The sequence below is a fragment of the Felis catus genome, chromosome C1 (genome assembly GCF_018350175.1).
Source record: "Felis catus isolate Fca126 chromosome C1, F.catus_Fca126_mat1.0, whole genome shotgun sequence".
NCBI lineage: Eukaryota > Metazoa > Chordata > Mammalia > Carnivora > Felidae > Felis > Felis catus.
The window spans coordinates 51962018-51971994 of NC_058375.1; the positions used below are offsets into that span (position 1 = coordinate 51962018).

Consider the following 9977-nt stretch of genomic DNA (forward strand, 5'->3'; position numbering starts at 1 on the left):
TTGTTAGGTGATGGGGATTAAGGAGTGCACTTGTTGTGATGAGCACCAGGTGCTGTATGGAAGTGCTGAATCACTATATTGTACACCAGCATCTAATATTACACTATATGTTAACTAACTGGAATTAAAATAAAAACTTTTCTTTTTAAGTTTATTTATTTATTTTTATAGAGAGTGAGAGAGTGAGTGGGGGAGGAGCAGAAAGAGAGAGAGAGAGAGAGAGAGAGAGAGAGAGAGAGAGAGAATCCCAGGCAGATTCTGCACTGTCTGTGCAGAGCCCAATGCAGGGCTCAAACTCACAAACCATGAGATCACGACCTGGGTTGAAGTTGGATGCTTAACCACTGAGTCACCCAGAATCCCCTAAAATAAAAACTTTTAAAAAATAGTTATATTGTTAATTGTTGAAATAATATGCAATAGACTTCTTTTCTCCTCAATCATTAATATATAATATTCCAGTCATAATTTATCATGAGGGCAGATAGGTCAATATGTGAGAATGCAAAGGTAAATCAGGCCTCATGAGTTTTGCCTTCAGATCAAAAAGGAGTTAGAGATCATTTGGTCTACTCTTTCATTCTACATATAAGAACGTTACGGTCCAGAGAGGTGAAAGTATTTCCCCAAGTTCACACAGTAAGCAGATGGCAAAACCAAAGTTAGAACTCAGATATTTAAAAAAGAGAGGAAGGGGCATTTGTACCCCAATGTTTATAGCAGCACTCTCAACAATAGCCAAATTATGGAAAGAGCCTAAATGTCCATCAACTGATGAATGGATAAAGAAATTGTGGTTTATATACACAATGGAGTGCTACGTGGCAATGAGAAAGAATGAAATATGGCCTTTTGTAGCAACATGGATGGAACTGGAGAGTGTGATGCTAAGTGAAATAAGCCATACAGAGAAAGACAGATACCATATGTTTTCGCTCTTATGTGGATCCTGAGAAACTTAATAGAAACCCATGGGCGGGGCGGGGGGGGGGGGGAAGGAAAAAAAAACAAAAAAAGAGGTTAGAGTGGGAGAGAGCCAAATCATAAGAGACTCTTAAAAACTGAGAACAAACTGAGGGTTGATGGGGGGTGGGAGGGAGGGGAGGGTGGGTGATGGGTATTGAGGAGGGCACCTTTTGGGATGAGTACTGGGTGTTGTATGGAAACCAATTTGACAATAAATTTCATATATTGAAAAAAAAGAAATTTTTAAATCTTTAAAAAAATAAATAAAATAAAATAAAATAAAATAAAATAAAAATGAGAGGAAGCAAATGAAAGTACAGGAGTGAGTGGGCATCACAGATAAAGCAAGGGATGTGAGGTAGGAGGAGGAAATGAGATCTAGGGCACAAATAGAAGAATAAGCCTTACACTTAAGGATGAATATCTCTTACATTTAAACTGGAAGAAAAGTGTGGGTGGGAATACAGATTAGCTTTTAGGGGTCTAAGGAAGTTTCATTTACCATAAATATTGTTCACTGATTCATCACATTGTCTCCCTGTTCTCCATTAAGACGGGGACCATGAGTCCCCATGTGATGTAATGGTCTCTTGAAAGGGAGAGGGGAGGCAGGAAGAGAAGGCCACAGGAAAAATCTGAGTTGTAGACAATGAATTTTTCCAAATTCACAGCTTAGCTGAGGCCTATTCCCCAAAACAAAAAGTCCAGGAATTAAAATTAAGCCAAGAAAACTTTAAAACTATTCAAGTGGACAGACTGACCCAGCATATGACAATGGGGTTTATAGAGTAAATGTGACCCTTGGGATGAAATAGGGAGGGTACTATAAACAGAGACAAGTCCTACCAACAGCCAGACAGCTGGTAACAAAGGCCAGGCTGCACAAAGGTCTTTCTGGCTGCCCTTTTACACTGGAGTAAGAAAACCATACATCTCTGTTGGGTATGAGAGTGAGCTGGCTGCAACATCTGTCATTCCATTGATTGCCAGGCTGGCTTCATTAGTTCTGGCTGGCTAGGCTAGGGTATCCTTTCTCCCTTACCTTTCCAAATGCATCTCTTCTCAAGCTGCATGCTCTGTCAAAGAGGGCATGCTTCTCTAGTAGGGTGGATCATTCTTCAGAGAAGAGTATAATTTATTATCGGAGTATTATTATTTATTATTGGAGAATAACCCAACTTCATTCAAGAGCACCTAAATGATCTCTTAGTTCTTTTTTTTTTCACCCTAAAAGGGTTATCTCTAGTACCAACAGTACCCAGAGTGACTAAGGCCTCACAGGAAAAGAGGTTCTAGCTCTGGAATGAAAGATTCAATAAGGGGAATCCAAAGACTTTCACTCTTTCATCTAGGATGAAAAGTCCAAAATATTAAGGAGAACATGGTACAAACAAGTGCTATGAGGACACTGACACTGTAGGATGTCCTGACCTTTGTGCTTCCTCTGCATATGTGAGGGGGAGGCAGCATGGCATCATGAGCCTTAAAATCATTACATTGTGTCCCAGATCCTCTTGTCTTCATACTTTCCTGACTTCAGTTACCATATACGCACTAATGATTTCCTGTCTACAACTCATTCTAGAACTCTTGACCTTCATACCCATCTGCCTATAAGACCCTTCTACTTTAGTATACCACAAACTCAAAAATATTTATTTGGCACCTACTAAATGCCAAGTAATGTCCCAATCTGAATTTATTATCTTCACTTTCCTGAAAGGAAAACTGGACAAAATCATCAGGCTTACATCAGCATTTCAGTTGAACTAAAGTTGGAAGTATGCATAGAATGTCAGCTACTATCCCAAGCATTTTCACCTATGTATCTCATTTATAAATATATACATGTGCATGTATAATATACAATAAATGTTTCCAAAATAATATAAAATAAATGTTTCCAAAATTTTTAAGTTTCAAAGACATTTCAAAAAGTATTAGGAGGAGTTATATAGGATTACAATTTTTTGTTTTGTTTTGTTTTGTTTTGGTCAAATAGGAACACTGAAAAATAATATAATTTCATTAAAGATAGACTATATTACATGGAGAAAACTTAAATGCATATTACCAAGAAGCCAATCTGAAAAGAGTACATACTGTATAATCCCAACTATCTGCACATTCTGGAAAAGAGACTATGGACATAGAAAAAAGATCAGTGGTTGTAGGGAGGGGAGAAGAGAAGGGATGAACAGATGGAGCACAGAGGATTTTTAGAGCAGTGAAACTACTCTGTATGATGCTAATTGTGGATATATGTCATACATTTGTCCAAACCACAGAATGTAAAGACCTAGAGTAAACTCTAATGTAAACTATGGACTTTGGGTGATAATGATGTATCAGTATAGGTTAATCATTTGTAACAAACGTATCACTTTGGTGAGAGGTGTTGATAATCTGGCAGGCAACCCATGTTGGGGAGCAGGGAACATACCAGAAATCTTTGTACCTTCCTCTTAATTTTCCTATGAATTTAAAACTGCTGTTAATGAATTTTCTTTAAAAAGAAAGATAAGTTCTATTTAAATATATATGTGTGTATATACACATATATATGTATATACAGTATGTAAAAGAACATAAACAGTCCTTTTATTCAGTAAATTTAGCTTTATGGGAAATCTGTATTGTCCTTTCTTTTCTCATATTGCTGACAACCAGTAAAAGCCTTGTCACTGACCCCAAATTTGGGAACCACTCATTTGAGTTACTTGCTCAGGGCTCCTGGATTAAGTGATAAGTAGCTATAAGGACTTCCTCGTATTTGCATAAAGAGCTGGTTACATCTCTCTTCTCCAACCATCTACCAGATGCCCTATGTTAGGCAAATTAAATTATGTTACCTTTCCTTAAAAGATGTGAAACAGAGCAGCTCAGGCTTTACCTTAGGGGAGCTTTAGCTCATTCAGTGGGGTTGCTTTATATTAAAAAAGAAAGAATGATCGTCTGTGGCCTTTCCAGAAAAAGATAACTTTTGGAATATTCCTGTTTCTTCAGAGATAGAATAATAATTTATGGAGAAAATATCATTTTGTCATAACTATATCTCGTGAAGCTTATGTTTATTCACAGTATTATCAGAATAAATCAGAAATTAGTGGACCAGGGCTTAAAATTTTGGTTTCAAGTAAAGTTTCAGGGTAAACACAGTAATAATTTTCAAACTATAGGCTAATGAAATTTTCCAATTTGTCAGAAACAATAAAAATTAGTTTTATATGTACTTTCTAATATTGAAAGAAACTGATATTTTTTAAAACTATAACTAAATTTGGACACTAAACACTACCCACTATCTCCTGATTCTGAAAAGTCCTTAAAGAAGTCAAATAATACTGCTTGCTAGACCTAGCCTATTGGACTCTAGGATCATTAACATTAAAAAATATATAATTTAGTATTTGGAGTGACAGGTATATTATGCAATTAATTTTTTGGTAATAAAATACCATTCAGTGAAAAAAGCAAGGCCAAAATCAGCAATCAAGGTGAAATAGAAAGGTAGAAGGAAAACTATAAGTAGCGACATAATTGACATAATTGGCATTGTGATTATTTTGATAATTATATTACCTTTTTGGTCAAGTTAAAACACCTTAGAAAAACAATATTAGGTTGAATCAAATGAAATTTTTAAATTTTTTTGTCAAAAAAAATGATCAAATATCACAATTTCATATGGTTCAAACTGATATCTCACAATCCTCAGTATATTTTAATCAGGTTTTTGGGAAACATAGTGTTCATTTTTATGCAGGAAAATTAAGGGGTCCTGTGACTTGCCTGTATGCCAGATATCACAAAGAAATCAATAACAGAACTAGGAATATAACCTAATAGAATAACAGAATTACTAATCACACTAACCCAATAGCACTCAGTAAGCACTTACCACATGCCAGGCAAAGTTGTGGAAGTGTGTGTATGTGTGTGGGGCAGAGTGGGGTTTGGGGTTTGGGGATGGGGCAGGAACAAGGTCACAGATTTGGACATTTTGAGTTTGCCAAGCATAGAGTTTGACTAAAGAAAGGCACAGGGATCCCTTTGCCCCTCCCCCCAAAAAAGAAAGAAAGGCAGAGGGAAAGATATAAAACTACTTCTTTTTTTGTTTTTACTTCCATTGTCAAAGTAAAGTATTTGTTTTCTGTTATCAACAGAAACTTGTTAATGAAGATGTGCTAAATTAATCAAGTTATTATATGAATTCCCCAGCAAAGCCAGGCTTAGCCAGTAGTTTCATATGCTAATATCAACAACCAAAGCACTTTCTGTCAAGGATTTCAACTGGATGAAGTTTCATGAACTGACAATGTGGCAAAATATTAGCTTTAATAATACATCTGCTAATTCTTCTTCCCTGCTTGTCTTGTTCAACATTACAATTCCATTCTGGCAAATAATAAACCCTCAATAAGTATTTGTTGAATGAACTAATTAGCTGATGTTTGGTCCTTGATAGAAGCATAATAATTCCTGCCAGATAAAATGAGTTTACCACATTTATTTATTATAACATAAACTTTTTAACAAATAGTCCAAGCCATCAAAATTCACCAATTCTAACATCCTCCCCCTAGCAAATAACCCCATTCCCTCTCAATCATAAAATTAAATGAATGTAAAGTATTAAATTAACAAACATTAGCAAATTATTTTAAATATTTAAATATTCTTTTATTGAAACATCCTAATTTTTGTTATACTTTGTATGTATATCTTTTATACCAGAAATATAATCAGATCTACGTGTATACAAAAATTCTGTCTCCTTTTATTGCCTACAATACAGTACTATAAGGCTAATTCATAAAATTGCTGTAAGAATTAATGAATTATACAAAAGAGAAATTTTAGGTACAAGAGCTTATTCTATGTGAAAATATTATTATAACAATTCTACCTCCTCATTCAACTATAATACACAAAAATCATTTTGTAAGGCTACTTCTGTATCAACTTCCAAACAGTCTGATTAAAAACCGTTTTAATCTATATTTTAGGCAAAAAAATAAAGTCTAATTTTAACATGTTATCAAATGATTAAAAATAAAAGCACTGTCAATTTAAGTATTTCAACTGCCTGAGTTCTATAGGCCAGATAATAATTTTAAATAATAGTTACATTGTTAATTGTTGAAATAATATGTAATAGTCTTTTTTCTCCTCAATCATTAAAATCTTATATAATATTCCAATAATAATTTATCACTAAGACAGATATTTTTCTAAGTAATGTATCACCAAACCACATTTTGTTTCTGGTGTCATCTGCTGAAATCAATCCATGTTATAAAATGACACATTAGCTAAAAACTTGATAAACTTTGGAATGAAGTTCACTGACATGCTACTAAAAATAGACCCTTTTTAATTTTTTCAACAAATTTAATATGAACATGGTGATAGAAATACATTAGGATAATAGAAATTCACCCTACATTAGTTTTTAATGAATCTTAGATATCACAATTCTTTCATATTCCAAATTTTAATTAGTCTTCAAAAATAATAACTATCTCTTGAGCAGTTATAACATGCACAATACTATGCTAAGCATTTTCTACACATTACTTCACAAAATCCTCACAACTTTTTGCAGTACTGTGTATATTAATTAGCACCCCCACATAGAAATAGAAACTGAGACTCAGGGGTTAAGAAATTTGTTGAGACTATAAGAGCCAGGATTTGAATGCCTCAGATCTACCTCACTACAAAGCCCATAGCTTTAACCAACCATCCAGTTTTAAGAAAACAAAGTCCTAAATATAGAGAAATGGAAGTCAACAAAGTTGAAATACAAAGTTAGGCTAGATGTGAAAAAAAGATATTACTAATTGTTAAAGACAGAAGGAATATAAACTACACTAAGAGTCTCAATATATTTACAAAATAAGTGAGACAAATAAATTTTCATTTTTAAGAAATCCATTTCTTTTGGCAATATTTTTAAGATGACTGCAGAGACTAATCCTTCTCAGAGTTTCCTGACGAACATGTTTTTCATTCTAGACTTAAAATTCAATGTCTTTTAATCATCATGTTTTTCACACCTGTGTGGTGGTTTCATTAAACAATGTACATACTTTTTTTTTAAGCATTTGTTAATACCAAGTTATCAAATATTCATGAGGAAAAGAGTATACCTTCTTAAGCTTTACACCATCATTTCTTCTCCATGAGAAATTAAGTTATTTTCACATGATCAAAAAAAATTCATGACACACAATTAAAAACAAACAAGAGTCACATTTTATAAGGCAGCAATTACATTCATGCGATACCAGTGTAATTGAAAGACAGAAGACATTTCATTCGTTTGTAACACAGAATTTCTTCTAGTGGGTTTCCTAGAGCTCATTAGATATTCCCTGGCTGATTCTCCTAAGTAATTAGATTTTAACAGGATTTTCAACAGATCAGAGCAATCTCTGTGGGTGCCAATAGAAGAGTCCCCCTCTGGCCTTACCAGCAGGGCAGAGCAGATAACATCCAGACTGGGAGTTAATAGGACAATTACTGGCCTCTTTTAAATGAGTTACATTAATGCACTTAAGCTAAATGGTTCTGCATATGATTAAATATTAACATCTGCAAAATATGAAAGCATGATATGCAATCAAGTTGTGTTGTTTTAATTTCCCCAAAGAAAGACTTCCATTGTTTATATAAATGCCTTTAAACACTATGTATTAAACACTTTGAGGATACACTAATAGAAAGATGGAAACCATTCTTCTCACTTAAGAGTCCTAAAATACACTGACTTTTAGGATGTCACTTCTGGGTATGATGGAGTGACTAAAAGAAAAAAAAAAGACAAATACATGAAATAGTAGTTTTCAGACACTGGACAACAGGCAGTGCAAGACAATGATCCCTGAGAAAAGGGGAAATAAAAAGAGGATAAAATCAACTCCCTGAGTTCAGAGAGAGTTGAGAATTTGGGGAGGCCAAGGTGGCTAAAATACACAGGACAAGTACCAGGGAGGAGAGAGTATGAGGGAGGAGAGAGTACCAGGGTACCAAGGAAGAGAGTTCTGAAGATCTGCAGAGGGTACCCTTCAAGTCTCATGCTTAGTGTTCATCAGTATATACATAGGAGAAGACTACTCAAGGCTGAAAAAAGAACCACTGAAAAAGAGCAGGTGGAACTATTTTCAGAGCTCACACAGTGCTGGGGATCTTTCCACAGGCAGAGTTAAAAACAAAACAAAACACTTTATAATACATAAGGCAACAGGTAGAGAGCTCAGAAGGATATTGTCTCAGTAGTAGGGGCAAATTAGCTCTAGCTTAAAGTTGCTCTGGTGCCACTTAACAAAATTTAATGGCAAATCTCAAAAGAATCAATTTCCAAGTTATTTGAATGCCCAGAGCAATGCTCAAAAATATTATAGGAATACAAAAGAATCAAGCACATAAACAACATAAAATTCACAATGTCTAACACCCAAACTCACTAAGTCATGAAAGGAGCATGGAAGATATAAAAATGGCCAAAATCAAATTTCTAAAGATGAAAAATACATTGGATAGGATTAACATTGCAAACTGAAAAAAAATAGACAATAAGTTGTGGAATAGCGAAATGTGGGACAACTTAAAGCAGCTTAATACATGAGTAGTTGCAGTCCTAGAAGAGAGGAAGAGAAGAGAAAAACTATTTGAAGAAATAATAACCAAAAATTTTCCAATTTTGATGGAAATTATACACCCAAGAAAAAAATGAAGCTATTTCATCAAAAATCAAGTAGCCTAAAATATACTAACTTAAAAAAAATTTTTTTAAATGTTCACTTATTTTTGAGAGGGAGGGTGAGGTGCAGAGAGACAGAGGGGTACAGAGGATCCTAAGCAGGCTCTGTGCTGACAGCAGCAAGTCTGATGCGGGGCTTGAACTCATTAACTATGAGATCATGACCTGAGCTGAAGTCGGACGCTCAACCGACCGAGCCACCCAGGCACCCTTAAAATGCACTGACTTTTAAATGCATTATAGATACACTGTAAATGTCTCTAGCAGAAACCAAAATATATTGGTCCAGACCTGATCCAAAGTCAGTCACATGCTTGGTTCCTATGATAAGATTTTCTAAGAGTAATTTTCAGTCTGATGCAAATAGTCTATTTTGCCACTAAGTATCATATTTCAGATGTCTTATAATGAATTATATTCTCTACTTATTGACTTTATAAAGAAATGTTTCCTTCTTTTCCTCAGCTGCCACTAAGGTGCTGGGTCTTTCTGAAGCAGCCATAGGCCACGTGGGGATGAGGCCCTCCCCTTCAACCACTTGGCCAACACTGCACCTGTCAGCGCCTGTTTAGCACTCCCTTGCACCATGGCCTCAGTCTTGGAGCTCACCTGCATCTACTTGGTCCTCATCCTACAGGACGATGAGGTGATCACTGCTCCCATTGGAGCCCATTGGAGGCTAAGATCAATGCTCCCATTAAAGCAGCAAGTATAAATGTTGAACCTTTCTAGCCAGGCTTATTTGCAAAGGCCCTGCCCAATGTGAACACCAGGAGCTTCATCTACAATGTAGGGGCTGGTGGATCTGCCCCAGCAGCTGGTGCTGCACCAGCAGGAGGTTCTGCTCCCTCCACCACTGCTGCCCCAGCTGAGAAAGTGGAAGCAATGAAAAAAGAATTAGAGGCATCTGATGATGATATGGGCTTTTGTCTTTTTGACTAAACCTCTTCTGTAACCTTTTCAGTAAAAAGCTGAACTCTTAGGGGCACCTGAGTGACTCAGTCAGTTGAGCAATCAACTCATGATTGTGGCTCAGGTCATGATCCCAGTGTTCTGGAATCAAGTCCTGAATTGGGCTCACTGCTGAGTTTGAGCCTGGTTGAGTTTCTCTCTTTCTCTCCCTCTGCCCTCTCCCTCTCAAAACAAAACAAAACAAAACAAAACAAAAAACAAAACAAAACAAAACAAAAAAACACCTGAATTCTTAACAAAGTAAAAATAAATACTCCCAAAACATTATTAT

General features: G+C 35.5%; 1 pseudogene; it reads left to right on the forward strand.

Moving 5' to 3' along the window:
* The first annotated feature begins 9320 nt into the window (after positions 1 to 9320).
* Positions 9321 to 9676, forward strand: LOC101081912 (annotated as a pseudogene).
* The last annotated feature ends 301 nt before the right edge of the window (positions 9677 to 9977 follow it).